The sequence below is a fragment of the Cervus elaphus genome, chromosome 12 (assembly GCF_910594005.1).
Source record: "Cervus elaphus chromosome 12, mCerEla1.1, whole genome shotgun sequence".
Lineage (NCBI taxonomy): Eukaryota > Metazoa > Chordata > Mammalia > Artiodactyla > Cervidae > Cervus > Cervus elaphus.
This window is the reverse complement of record NC_057826.1, coordinates 26,437,048-26,450,728: the sequence shown is the minus strand read 5'-3', so window position 1 is coordinate 26,450,728 and position 13,681 is coordinate 26,437,048. Positions and strand designations below refer to the sequence as shown.

General features: G+C 40.0%; 1 protein-coding gene across 4 annotated transcripts in view; it reads right to left on the bottom strand.

Annotated features, from left to right (window-relative positions):
- The window catches only part of WDR89 (WD repeat domain 89), a 43,548-nt gene extending 31,878 nt beyond the window's left edge, over positions 1-11,670 (bottom strand). For 3 of the 4 annotated variants that reach the window (XM_043920482.1, XM_043920481.1, XM_043920480.1), the window contains exon 1: positions 11,587-11,666. The gene's annotated coding sequence lies outside the window, so the exon portion shown is untranslated. Of the gene's footprint in view, positions 1-11,586 lie in introns of all 4 variants that reach the window. The other variant, XM_043920484.1, reaches the window with a different exon arrangement.
- Between the last annotated feature and the right edge of the window lie 2,011 nt (positions 11,671-13,681).

The window sequence follows — 13,681 nt, the reverse complement described above, 5'->3', positions numbered from 1 at the left end:
GATGGACTGAACTTGTGCTATAATCCAGGCACTGTTCTAAATGTCTTATATGAATATCTCATTTAACCTCCCAGACAACCCTACGATGTAGATTCCCTATTTTATAATTAGGAAGTAAAGCTTGAAAGGGTAGGTGACATGCCAAAAGTCACTCAGCTCACAAATGTAGAACAGGGACTGGAACTCAAATCTGGCTTGAGTCCACAGTCTTAAATACTTCCTTATACCACCTCCCAAATGATATAAAGAACATATTTCACAAAGCATTCTAAAATGGCCATTCAGGATTTCCCTGGTAGTCCAGTGGCTAAGACTGTGCTCCCAATGCAGGGGGCCCGGATTCAATCCCTGGCCAGGGAACTGGATCCCACATGCTGCAACTAAAAGATCTTGCATGCTGCAATGAAGACCCAGAGTAGCCAAACTAAAAATAAACAGTCTAATATAAAGTGGTGCTATTATAATTTTTATTGGCACTAACAAAAATGAATTCATACAACCAAGTGACATATAGTTAAAATATTTAAAGCATATATATGTGGAAAGTCTTCATACTAAGGAAGTTTTTAAAAAGATAGTGGTAATATCAATGATGTGAAATGCAGTGCCAATTTTAGATGCCTAGATGTGCACATTTCCAAATATTTACAGGCTTAAGGAAAGATTTAAAATAATGTCAGAAAAAAAATAATGTCAGGTACAAGATATAATTTAAAATATAAGCCAACATCTTCTTCTCTTCTTGCTATTATTTCACATTAATACTTGATGAATGATATATGAATAAAATCATCAAGAAAGGTATTTACTTAATAGTGTGTGTCAGCCAATACGGTATTCTAACGCATATATATGGAATTTAGAAAGATGGTAATGATAACCCTATATGCGAGACAGCAAAAGAGACACAGATGTTTAGAACAGTCTTTTGGACTCTGTGGGAGAAGGTGAGGGTGGGATGATTTGGGAGAATGACATTGAAATATGTATATTATCATATGTGAAACAGATCACCAGCCCAGGTTTTTGATGCATGAGACAGGATGCTCAGGGCTGGTGCACTGGGATGACCCTGAGGGATGGGATGGCGAGGGAGGTGGGAGGGGGGTTCAGGATGGGGAACACATGTATATCCAAGGCTGATTCATGTCAATGTATGGCAAAACCACTGCAATACTGTAAAGTAATTAGCTTCCAATTAAAATAAATTAATTAAAAAAATAGTGTGTGTCAGGCCCTGTTTCAAGCACTTCACAAATATTTATTCATTTAACTCTCCTAACAGCCTACAAAGTAGTTATAATTGGAGCCAGTATTCAACTCAGGTAGCTTGGTTTAAGAATCTGTGCTCTTAACCTCACTAGATCTATTGAAATTTAAGAAATGGAGATATTTGCAGATGACATGATACTATATGTAAAAAACTGTAAAGATGACACCAGAAAATTACTAGAGCTAATCAATAAATACAGTAAAGTCACAAGATATAAAATTAATACACAGAAATCCCTTACATTCCTATACACTAACAATGAAAAATCAGAAAGAGAAATTAAGGAAACAATCCCATTTACCAGTGCAACAAAAAGAATACTTAGGAATAAACTGACCCAAAGAGGCAAAAGACCTGTATGCAGAAAACTATAAGACAGTGTTGAAAGAAATAAAAAATGACACAAACAGATGGAGAGATATACCATGTTCTTGGATTGGAAGAATCAATATTGTCAAAATGACTATACTACTCAAAGCAACCTACAGATTCAATACAATCCGTGTCAAACTACCAACGGAATTTTTCACAGAACTAGAATAAACAATTTCACAATTTGTACAGAAACACAAAACACCCCAAATAGCCAAAGCAATCTTGAGAAAGAAAAATGGAGCTGGAGGAATCAAACTTCCTGACTTCAGACTATATTATAAAGCTATAGTCATCAAGACAGTATGGTACTGGGACAAAAACAGAAATATAGACCCAAATATAGACCAATGGAACAAGATAGAAAGCCCAGAGATAAACCCACACACCTATAGGCACCTTGTCTTTGACAAAGGAGGCAAGAATATACAATGGAGAAAATACAGCCTCTTCAATAAGTGGTCCTAGGAAAACTGGACAACTGCATGTAAAAGAATGAAACTAGAACACTTCCAAACACCATACACAAAAATAAACTCAAAATGGGTTAGACTTAAATGTAAAACCAGAAACAATAAAGCTCTTAGACAAAAACATGGGCAGTACACTCTGACATAAATCACAGCAAGATCCTCTTTGAACCACCTTCTACAATAATTCTGCTTTATTGACTAGGCCAAAGCCTTTGACTGTGTGGATCACAATAAACTGGAAAATTCTGAAAGAGATGGGAATACCAGACCACCTGACCTGCCTCTTGAGAAACCTGTATGCCGGTCAAGAAGCAACAGTTAGAACTGGACATGGAACAACTGACTGGCTGCAAATAGGAAAAGGAGTACGTCAAGGCTGTATATTGTCACCCTGCTTATTTAACTTATATGCAGAGTACATCATAAGAAACGCTGGGCTGGCAGAAGCACAAGCTGGAATCAAGATTGCCGGGAGAAATATCAACAACCTCAGATATGCAGATGACACCACCCTTATGGCTGAAAGTGAAGAAGAACTAAAGAGCCTCTTGTTGAAGGTGAAAGAGGAGAGTGAAAAAGTTGGCTTAAAGCTCAACATTCAGAAAACTAAGATCTTGGCATCCGGTCCCATCACTTTGTGGCAAATAGATGGGAAAACAATGGAAACAGTGGCTGACTTTATTTTTCTGGGCTCCAAAATCACTGCAGACGGTGATTGCAGCCTTGAAATTAACAGACGCTTACTCCTGGGAAGGAAAGTTATGACCAAGCTAGACAGCATATTAAAAAGCAGAGACATTACTTTGCCAACAAAGGCCCCTCTAGTCAAGGCTATGGTTTTTCCAGTGGTCATGTATGGATGTGAGAGTTGGACTATAAAGAAAGCTCAGTGCCAAAGAATTGATGCTTTTGAACTGTGGTGTTGGAGAAGACTCTTGAGAGTCCCTTGGACTGCAAGGAGATCCAACCAGTCCATCCTAAAGGAGATCAGTCCTGGGTGTTCATTGGAGGGACTGATGTTGAAGCTGAAACTCCAATACTTTGGCCACCTGATGCGAAGGGCTGACTCATTGGAAAAGACCCTGATGCTTGGAGGGATTGGGGGCAGGAGGAGAAGGGGACGACAGAGGATGAGATGGTTGGATGGCATCACCGACTCAATGGACATGGGTTTGGGTAGACTCTGGGAGTTGGTGATGGACCGGGTGGACTGGTGTGCTGCAGTCCATGGGGTCGCAAAGAGTTGGACATGACTGAGTGACTGTACTGAACTGAACTACAAAAATGGAAATAAAAATAAACAAATGAAACCTAATTAAATTTGAAAGCTTTTGCACAGCAAAGGAAACAATAAGATTAAAAGACAACCCTCAGAATGGGAGAAAATAATTGCAAGTGAAACAACTGACAAAGAATTAATCTCCAAAACACATAAGCAGCTCACACAGCTCAAAATCAGAAAAACAAACAGCCCAATCAAAAAATGAGCAGAAGACCTAAAGAGACATTTCTCCAAAGAGACATACAGATGGCCAATAAAACATGAAAAGATGCTCAATATCACTATTAGAGAAATGCAAATCAAAACTACAATGAGAGGAAAAAAAAAAAAAAACTACAATGAGGTATCACCTCACACCAGTCAGAATGACCATCATCAAAAAATCTACAAACAATAAATGCTGGAGAAAAGGAAACTCTCTTGCACTGTTGGTAGGAATGTAAGTCAACACAGTCACTATGAAGAACAGTATGGAGATTCCTTAAAAAACTAGAATAGAACTACACATGTGCATACAAGCTCAGTTGTGTCCAATGCTATGCGACCCCATCAACTGCAGCCCGCCAGCCTCCTCTGTCCATGGAGTTTTCCAGGAAAGAACACTGGAGTAGGTTCTCACTTCCTTCTCTAGGGGATCTTTCCTGCCGAGGAAAGAGTCTCTTGAGTCTCCTGCATTGAAGGTGGATTCTTTAACAACTGCATCACCTGAGAAGCCCCAGACTACCTTATGACCCACTGATCCCACTACTGGGCATATACCCTGAGAAAATCATAATTGAAAAGAACACACATACCCCAACGTTCATGGCAGCACATGGCAGCACAATAGCTAGGACACGGAAGCAAACTAGATGTTCATCATAGGGTAAATGGATAAAGAAGTTGTGGTACATATGTACAATGGAATATTATTCAGCCATAAAGGAACACATGTGAGCCAGTTTTAGTGAGGGGGATGAACCTACAGCTTGTTATACAAAGTAAAGTCAGAAAGAGAAAAACAAATATCACATATTAACTCATATACATAGAATCTAGAAAAATGGTATTGATGAACCTATCTGCAGTGAAGGAATGGTGATGCAGATATAGAGAATGGACTTTGTGGACACAGTGTGGGAAGGAGAGGGTGGGATGAATGGAGAATGTAACATCAATATATATACACTACCATATGTAAAACAGGTAGCTGGTGAGAAGTTGCTGTGTAATACAGGGAGCCCAGCCTGCTGCTCTGTGATGACCTAGAGAGGTGAGATGGGGGTGGGTGGGAGGGAGGCTCAAGAAGGAGGTGATATATATATATATATATAATTATGGCTAAATTGCATTGTTGTATGGCAGAAAGCAACACAACATTGTAAAGCAATTGTCCTCCAATTAAATAATAATAATAGAAAAGAAATTGAGAAACACTTTTTTTAAAAAGCCAATAAAAAGTAATAATGATCAGGATGAACGTCCACAGAGAGAATGGCGCCATCACTTACCTCAGCATATATACCAATACAAAGGACCATGTAAAAGAAACATATTAACTGATATGAGAAACTAATCTATACTACCAGGGAAACAATTTCAACTATAATGGCACAGAGGTTTCTTTTAATTTTCCTACAAAATTCTATTGTTAGCAACACAATGAAATTTGGAGACAAATATTAACTAACACTAATATTAACTTAAAAAACTTGACAGACAGGATTTTTATTGTATTTTGATCCAGTCAACTTATGAAACAGCAAAATTTCAAAAATCACATGAACTAGTGGAGTTCACAATAGAATTAGTGTTATACTTGAACTCTTTTAAGGCACTACCGATACTTAATATAACCTATTTTATGAAAGAACCACATTTTTCTAAGGACTATAGTATTTGTCATTTCATCTATTTCTCACAACCCTGAAATAGGACAAATACTATTATCCTTATTTTAATAAATAAACTGAAGCTCAGAGAAGTTAAATATTTAACATGGTCTAGATAGATCTGAGTCCAAGTGCTTCTTTTATCACATTATGCTGCCAAAATTTTAAGCTTTCTACTTTTCAAGTTGCTTTATAGCCAAGAAAATTTGGAAAATGTACAGCAGAAAACATAATGAAGTTTTATGGTCTATTTGCTAAAAATCTCATTATTGTATGATGTACAAGTTATTTAACTGAAATGATGAACTAGTTAATTCAGCTAAAATAAACTTGGAACCCAAGAAAAACCTGCATTTAAAGCTAAGTGAGGACTTCCCTGGTGACCTAGTAGTTAAGACTCTATGCTTCTATCGTAGGGGAACTAAGATCTCATATGCTGCGTGGCATGGCCACAAAATAAAAAATAAATAAAATAAAGATAAACAAATCCAATTTAAAATGCATATATGTGAAATAATGTAACTCTACAATAATACTATTTTCTAGGATTCAAAAAAAAAAAAACACTTCTATCATTCATCTCAATCACTTAAATGTTAGCTTCCTAGAGATAATCAGTTTCAAAAATATTCATTCCTCTATATTTATTTCATATGAATTACTACAGGGCAAAGAAACAGAGAAGACTAGTGAACCAAAGAGAAACATTTAGTAAGTGAAATACCTTACAAGCATGCTAAGTCACATCAGTCATGTCTGACTCTGTGTGACCCTATGGACGGCAGCCCTCCAGGCTCCTCTGTACACGGGATTCTCTAGGCAAGAATACTGGAGTGGGTTGCCATTTCCTTCTCCCAAGTGAAATACCTTAGGTTTGAATTTGTTTAAAAATTCAAACTACTGGGAGATTTTTTAAAATAATCAGTTAAAAATTAATTACCAAGAAAATACCCAACAAACTGTACCTTAAGTGTACAAAAATATATTAGAGTCTAAAACTGTGTACTATACCCTCCCAGTCCTAAGTCAGGAAGCAGACCACTCACACTGGACTTGCCAAGAAGGTAGCCTAAAACTAATTTTGTAATCGGTAGCATGACACGCATTTTAAGTAATAAAAGCACAGAAGAAGCTGAAAAATAATTTTTTGGAGTAAGTTATTTGTGGAAAAATACTGAGGAATTTTTTTCTTCATGCCCACTTTTATGAGAGTAGCTCAGACCTTGATCTGGTACCCTGCTAACTGTTGACACAAGAGCCATGCCTGGAAAGATCCAAGAGACTGTGGCTGGATACCTGCTCCAACAGAACAAGGATAAATGGCTGTACTGCAATGCATTGTTATTTTCAGGGCAAAGGATGTGAGATTTTTCCTATGGATCTGATGATGGCACAGGAAGGCAGCCAGCTTAAAAAGGACTTGGGCTTCCCTGGTGGCTCAGACGGTAACGAATCTGCCTGCAATGCAGGAAACCGAGTTTCAATCCCTGGGTCAGGAAGATCCCTTGAAGAAGGGAATGGGTGTTGGTGATGGACAGGGAAGCCTGGTGTGCTACAGTCCCTGGGGTCCACGACTAAGCAACTAAACTGAACTGAACTGAGTTCTTGGAATACCGAATGACTGCTTAGACCTGAGTTCTTTCCAATATATCTATCCAATCTTTTTCCAATATATCTATACTTGGATGGTAACACTCATCAGATTCTGTCTCTTGAGAATTATTAATTCCAACCAGACAGGAGAGCAACGGATTGTTACCTTCTGAGTAAAAGCTGAAGTCATCAGAGCTACTATCTTCTTGCTGGGGGAACTGGATGGTATTAATGATGAGGGACTATCAGTCCAGTTCTCCATGACGACTCACGCATATTCTAGCCTTAGGAGGAATGAGACTGAGTCTTTACTGACTTCCTTATAATACATCTCCATCTTCTGAGGTCATGCTTCTTAAACTAGGGGACACACCTATGACTACAGTAAACTGGCTATTATAAAAAGCTACAAAATAAACTCTATTCTCCCTAGAACGGCAATGTTATGATACGGCAACAGTTCAAAACAGTATCAAACACAAATATTATGAAACTGAATGCAACACTCACATGAACTTTTATAACAGACTAGAATTCAAGAAATTTCACTTTTCTAAGGGATTAATTCAGGCTTTGTATCCACATTATCACAGGAATACTCACTTACCTCTTCTATTCCCCAGTGGAAAAGCTGAAGCACCAACTTATGGTAACTAAGGGTCTTTTCACAGCAATCCAGAAGTCACTTAATATTTTTTTCTCTCAGCATATCCTACTAGTCTTTACACTGCACTAGTATAGAAACTATTTTACCCTTCTTTATACCCCTTGTGGCAAGCTAAACAAGGCACCCCCACCCAGAACTTCCTTTCTCTAATTCCTAGAACCTATGAATGTTTCCTTACAAATTAAAGGGATTTTGTAATTACGCTAAGGATCTTGAGATTGACAGATTACTCTGGATTCTCTAGGTGGATTATCTGCCTATAAGATCTTCTAGAACTAACACCCAAAAAAGATGTCGTTTTCATCATAGGGGAATGGAATGCAAAAGTACGAAGTCCAGAGATACCTGGAATAACAGGCAAATTTGGCCTTCGAGTACAAAAGGAAGCAGGGCAAAGGCTAACAGAATTTTGCCATGAGAATGCACTGGTCATAGCAAACACCTTCCTCCAACAACACAAGAGAAGACTCTACACATGGACATTGCCAGATGGTCAATACTGAAATCAGATTGATTGTATTCTTTGCAGCCAAAGATGGCTCTATACAGTCAGCAAAACAAGACAGGGAGCTGATTTTGGCTCAGATCATGAACTCCTTATTGCCAAATTCAGACTTAAACTGAAGAAAGTAGGGAAAACCACTAGACCATTCAGGTATGAACTAAATCAAATCCCTTACGATTACACAGTGAAAGTGACAAACAGATTCAAGGGATTAGATCTGATAGACAAAGTACCTGAAGAACTAGGGACAGCGGTCTGTGACATTGTACAGGAGGTAGTGATCAAGACCATTCCCAAGAAAAAGAAACGCAAAAAGGCAAAACGGTTGTCTGAGGAGGCCTTATGAATAGCTGAGAAAAGAAGAGAAGCGAAAAGCAAAGGAGAAAAGGAAAGATATACCCATTTGAATGCAGAGTTCCAAAGAATAGCAAGGAGAGATAAGAAAGCCTTCCTCAGTGATCAGTGCAAAGAAATAGAGGAAAACAACAGAATGGGAAATTCTAGAGATCTCTTCAAGAAGATTAGAGATAACAAAGGAACATTTCATGCAAAGATGGGCATAATAAAGGACAAAAATGCAATGGACCTAACAGAAGCAGAAGATATTAAGAGGCGGCAAGAATACACAGAAGAACTATACAAAAATGATCTTCATGATCCAGATAACCACGTTGTTGTGTTCACTCACCTAGAGCCAGACATTCTGGAATATGAAGTCAGGTGGGCCTTAGGAAGCATCACTATGAACAAAGCTAGTAAAGGTGATGGAATTCCAGGTGAGCTATTTCCAATCCTAAAAGATGATGCTGTGAAAGTACTGCACTCAATATGCCAGCAAATTTGGAAAACTCAGCAGTGGCCACAGGACTGGAAAAGGTTAGTTTTCAAAGAAAGGCAATGTCGAAAAATGTTCAAACTACACACAATTGCACTCATCTCACACGCTAGTGAAGGAATGCTCAAAATTCTCCAACTCAGGCTTCAACAGTACATGAACCATGAACTTCCTTTATTTCTGACTATTTTATTGACTATGCCAAAGTCTTTGATTGTGTAGATCACAACAAACTGGAAAATTCTGAAAGAGATGGGAATACCAGACAACCTGACCTGCCTCCTGAGAAATCTATATGCAGGTCAAGAAGCAACAGTTAGAACTGGACATAGAACCATAGACTGGTTCCAAACTGGGAAAGGAGTATGTCAAGGCTGTATATTGTCACCCTGCTTATTTGACTTATATGCAGAGTAGTACTTATAAGCAGAGAATATCATGCGAAATGCTGGGCTGGATGAAGCACAAGCTGGAATCAAGATTGCCGGGGGAAACATCAATAACCTCAGATATGCAGATGACACCACCCTTATGGCAGAAAGCAAAGAACTAAAGAGCCTCAATGAAAGAGAAAGAGGAAAGTTAAAAAGTTGGCTTAAAACTCAACATTCAAAAAATGAAGATCATGGCATCCGGTCCCATCACTTCAAGGCAAATAGATGGGGAAACAATGGAAACAGTGAGAGACTTTATTTTGTGGGGCTCCAAAATCACTGCAGATGGTGACAGCAGCCATGAAATTATAAGACATTTGCTCCTTGGAAGAAAAGCTATGACCAACCTAGACAGCACATTAAAAAGCAGAGACATTACTTTGCCAACAAAGGTCCGTCTAGTCAAGGCTATGGTTTTTCCAGTAGTCATGTATGGATGTGAGAGTTGGACTATAAAGCTGAGTGCCTCATCAAAAAAAAAAAAAAAAAAGCTGAGTGCCGAAGAACTGACGCTTTTGAACTGTGTTGTTGGAAAGATTCTTGAGAGTCCCTTGGACTGCAAGGAGCTCCAACCAGTCAATCCTAAAGGAAATCAATCCTGAATATTCATTGGAAGGACTGATGCTGAAACTCCAATACTTTGGCTACCTGATGTGAAGAACTTTCTCCTTGAAAAACACCCTGATGCTGGGCAACAATGAAGACACGAGAAGGGGACGACAGATGAGATGGTTGGATGCCATCACTGATTCGATGGACATGAGTTTGAACAAGTTTTGGCAGTTGGTAATGGACAGGGAAGCCTGGTGTGCTGCAGTCCATGGGGTTGCAAAGAGTTGGACATGAATGAGCGACTGAACTGACTGATCTAAGTGGGACCTATTTGTAAACACAAATGCCCCAGTAAGAGGAAGGCAGAGGGTGATAAGATCACGGAAACACAGGTTTCACAGATGTGCTTTTAAAATACAGGAGCCACAAGTCAAGGAATACTGGCTACTAGAAGCTGAAAAAAGCAAAGAAATGGGACTTCCTCTCAGAGTCTCCAGAAGTAATCAGAACTCAGAAAAGCAGTTAAATGAGCTGAACTATTTTTGCTTTATGCTGTCTACAGCAGTGTAAGATAAGAATACAAACCAGACAAGTACCACTTCTGCATTCATAGGGAATAAAGTCCTGAACCCTGGATAAGCAGCTAAGTGGGCCACATAGGCTTAAGAGGTATTTCAACTCAAGTGGTACTAGGCTGCATGTTATCCATTGTGTGTGTGTGTATATAATATCTTAAATATATTATATATTGCATATTAAAGGTAGTCTAGCTTCCACAGGAAAGAAATTGAAAAGCACAAAGAGTCCTATGTAGCTAACATCAGTAATTTATATTCATTATCTCATTTGATCCTCACAACTCTAGGAAGCAGTCACGTCTGGTACTGAATTCAACTCTGCAGTGGAAAAAGCAGCGGCTGAGAGGTTGATTTGCCCAGTTAAAGGTTAGTAAACGGCTCCTACTCCGATGTCTTTCTACTAGATTATTTTACCTCGACAACAGCAACCGATCTACGTCTAGAAGTTATATTAACTTCTAAAATAACTTCAAGTTAGAAAAGAAAACAAGACCAACATTTTACAAGCAATACCATATTTTAATTTTACGTGCATAGAAACCTAAGGTCACACGCAAGTGGTTAGAAAGAAGCTGAAGAGAACACGTAAACGAGTAATGTGTTTCTCCGCAGGAAAATGAGATCTACCCTTCTAAGGTGTTGCTGTGTAGATTAAATGACATAATACACGTTAAAGTGCTTATCAGAGCAGCTAGTCTCACAGTTCGTACTATATACTCCAGGATGTCTCTTCCCAGAGGAGAATCTGCTTTTCTGACCCGAAAATTAACCAACACAGGAGGTGGGTAGCAAAGAATGTGAGGGGAGGGAGAGCGGGTAGGGGAAAAATAGGTCCCAGCTACCCCTCCTTGAACACTTGACAAACAGACGCCTAGTTTTTACCCAAACAGGACGGCTTCGGTGACACCAACCTAACCCTCAGAAGGTCGGCGGGGCAGTGACGGCATGGGTATGACCCAGGGGCTCGGATCACTGCACCAGAAGTCCCAACACGTGGCTCCCTCCTCTCACCGCCTCCCCTAATTTCCCTCTGCCCCTAGAGCTACAGGCTCAGCGACTTCGGTTTTCTAGAGTCAACTGGCACTGTCGCCGACCGTCAAGATAGCTGCCCATCCCAAGAACCTTAACCACCCCAGGCCTGGAAAATATACCTGACCGGGAAGCCCGCGACTGGTTCGGGAACGAACTCGAGCACAGACTCGGAGCCGAGCGGACGACCGGAACTCCACCCTCCAACTCTCTGATTGGATAAACGCGCAAAGGAGCCCGCAGAGGATTGGTCAACAGTAGAGAGGCGGGCCATTGCCCGGGGAGGGGACAGAGGTGGGGCGGGGAGGTGAGAAGAAACGCCGGGAGTTGCCTCTTTCCGGATTGGACGAAAGCTAGACATCTGCGCAGACGTAGACCCAGCTTCCGTATAGGGACGGGCAACATCGCCCTTTACGTTACGGAAGTACGTTCCGTTAGCGGAAGTTTTAATGACTCATTGGTTGTAACGAAGGCGTAAGTCTCCTGGCGGCGTGTCCAAGAAAGGGCAAGAAGAAAGCGAGTTCCGCCTCTTCCTCGGGCGACTGGGTCCTTCCGTTTGACAGAGGGCGACGTGAGTTCCTTTCAGAGTTTAGACGCTAGAACTGCCACCGAGCCAGACTCGGGTAGACAACTGGGACGTTGACCAGTACGTTTCTGCGGGTGAGAAATACTTAGTAGTTCGAATGGGGCCCTGAAACACCACATACACTCAGAACTTTTAAATAATCACTTCAGTGTTGGAACGCAGAGCAATCAGGCCTTTTCGCGGTCTTTGACTTGGCTGTGTCATTGGCTGAAAAAGTTATCAATTTGAACGTAGCTCCGCGTCCACCCCAGGCAATCCTGGGATTTGTGGTCCTGGGCGCAAGTGTCCCATAGCTTTGAATGTGGTTGTTGCTACTTCTTCCATGTTAACAACCGCTGATAGTTACTGTGATTTTCTTGTTTTCCGTTGTCTTTCTTATCATTTCGCTTATCAGGAGTATTAAAGCCAAAGGCCACTTAGGAAAACTAGAAGGACTTAATGTATGTAAAGATAAATACTAGTATTTAAAACATTTCACTACTGTGCCTCTGCTGATGCTGCTTAGTTGCTTCAGTCGTGTCTGACTCTGTGCGACCCTATGGACTGTAACCCGCCAGGCTCCTCTGTCCATGGGATTCTCCAGGCAAGAATACTGGAGTGGGTTGCCATGCTCTCCTCCGGGGCATCTTTTCAACCCAGGGATCGAACCCGGGTCTCCTGCATTGCATGCCAATTCTTTACCACTGAGCCACCAGGGAAGCCCTCTGCTAGATGTTCGTTATTAACATACAAAGTGGATAGTAAAAGTCTTGGTTTTTTTGCTTTTACAGCAAAATGGTATTTGATTTTCATGTTCGTGTTCACTCGACAATATTTGAAAAGTGCTTTAAACTTGACAGTTATATATGCTATTTTGTCTGTTTACGTAAATCAAGTGTTGATATAAAAAGCAGAACTGGCTACTGTGTTGATAAGAAAATAATGCTGTAGTTAAAATGTCAAACATGACCAATTTCAGGAAGCGCACACACACTGTATATTATTCAAGATTGTATTATGAGGTCCATTTTCAGTCTTAATAGAAACATGCTAGTTTAAGGCAGAGTTTCCGTGGTTTTAGGACTTCCCTGGTGGCTCAGATGGTAGAGCATCTGCCTACAATGTGGGAGACCCGGGTTCGATTCCTGGGTCAGGAAGATCCTCTGGCAAAGGAAATGACAACCCACTCCAGTACTCTTGCTTGGAAAATCTCATGGTTGGAGGAGCGTGTTAGGTCCATGGGGTTGCAAAGAGTTGAACACGACTGAGTGACTTCATTTCACTTCCTTGGTTTTATTGAATCATGAACTCCTTTCATGTCTGTGAGCACATTTAGTAATATTTCATTGCTTTGTGTTTAGCAAAAGTGAAAATCTGTAAATATCAAAAGCTTTTCTGAGTGGCCCTTTTCAGCATTTCTTTTCCATTTAATATGTAATACAAACATTCATACGTGTAAGAAAAAACAGGGCTTGTTGCTGGACAAAAAATTAAGTACAATCCAGAGGATTTAAGCCAAGCAGAAACTGCTTTTATGACTGATGCTTGGAAATAATTGTTTTACAATTTTTTGTGTCTTGTAAATGATGACAGAAGGTCTCACGTTTTCTTTATAAATGAAACATGAGAAACATAAGTGTTTTTTTTCCCCT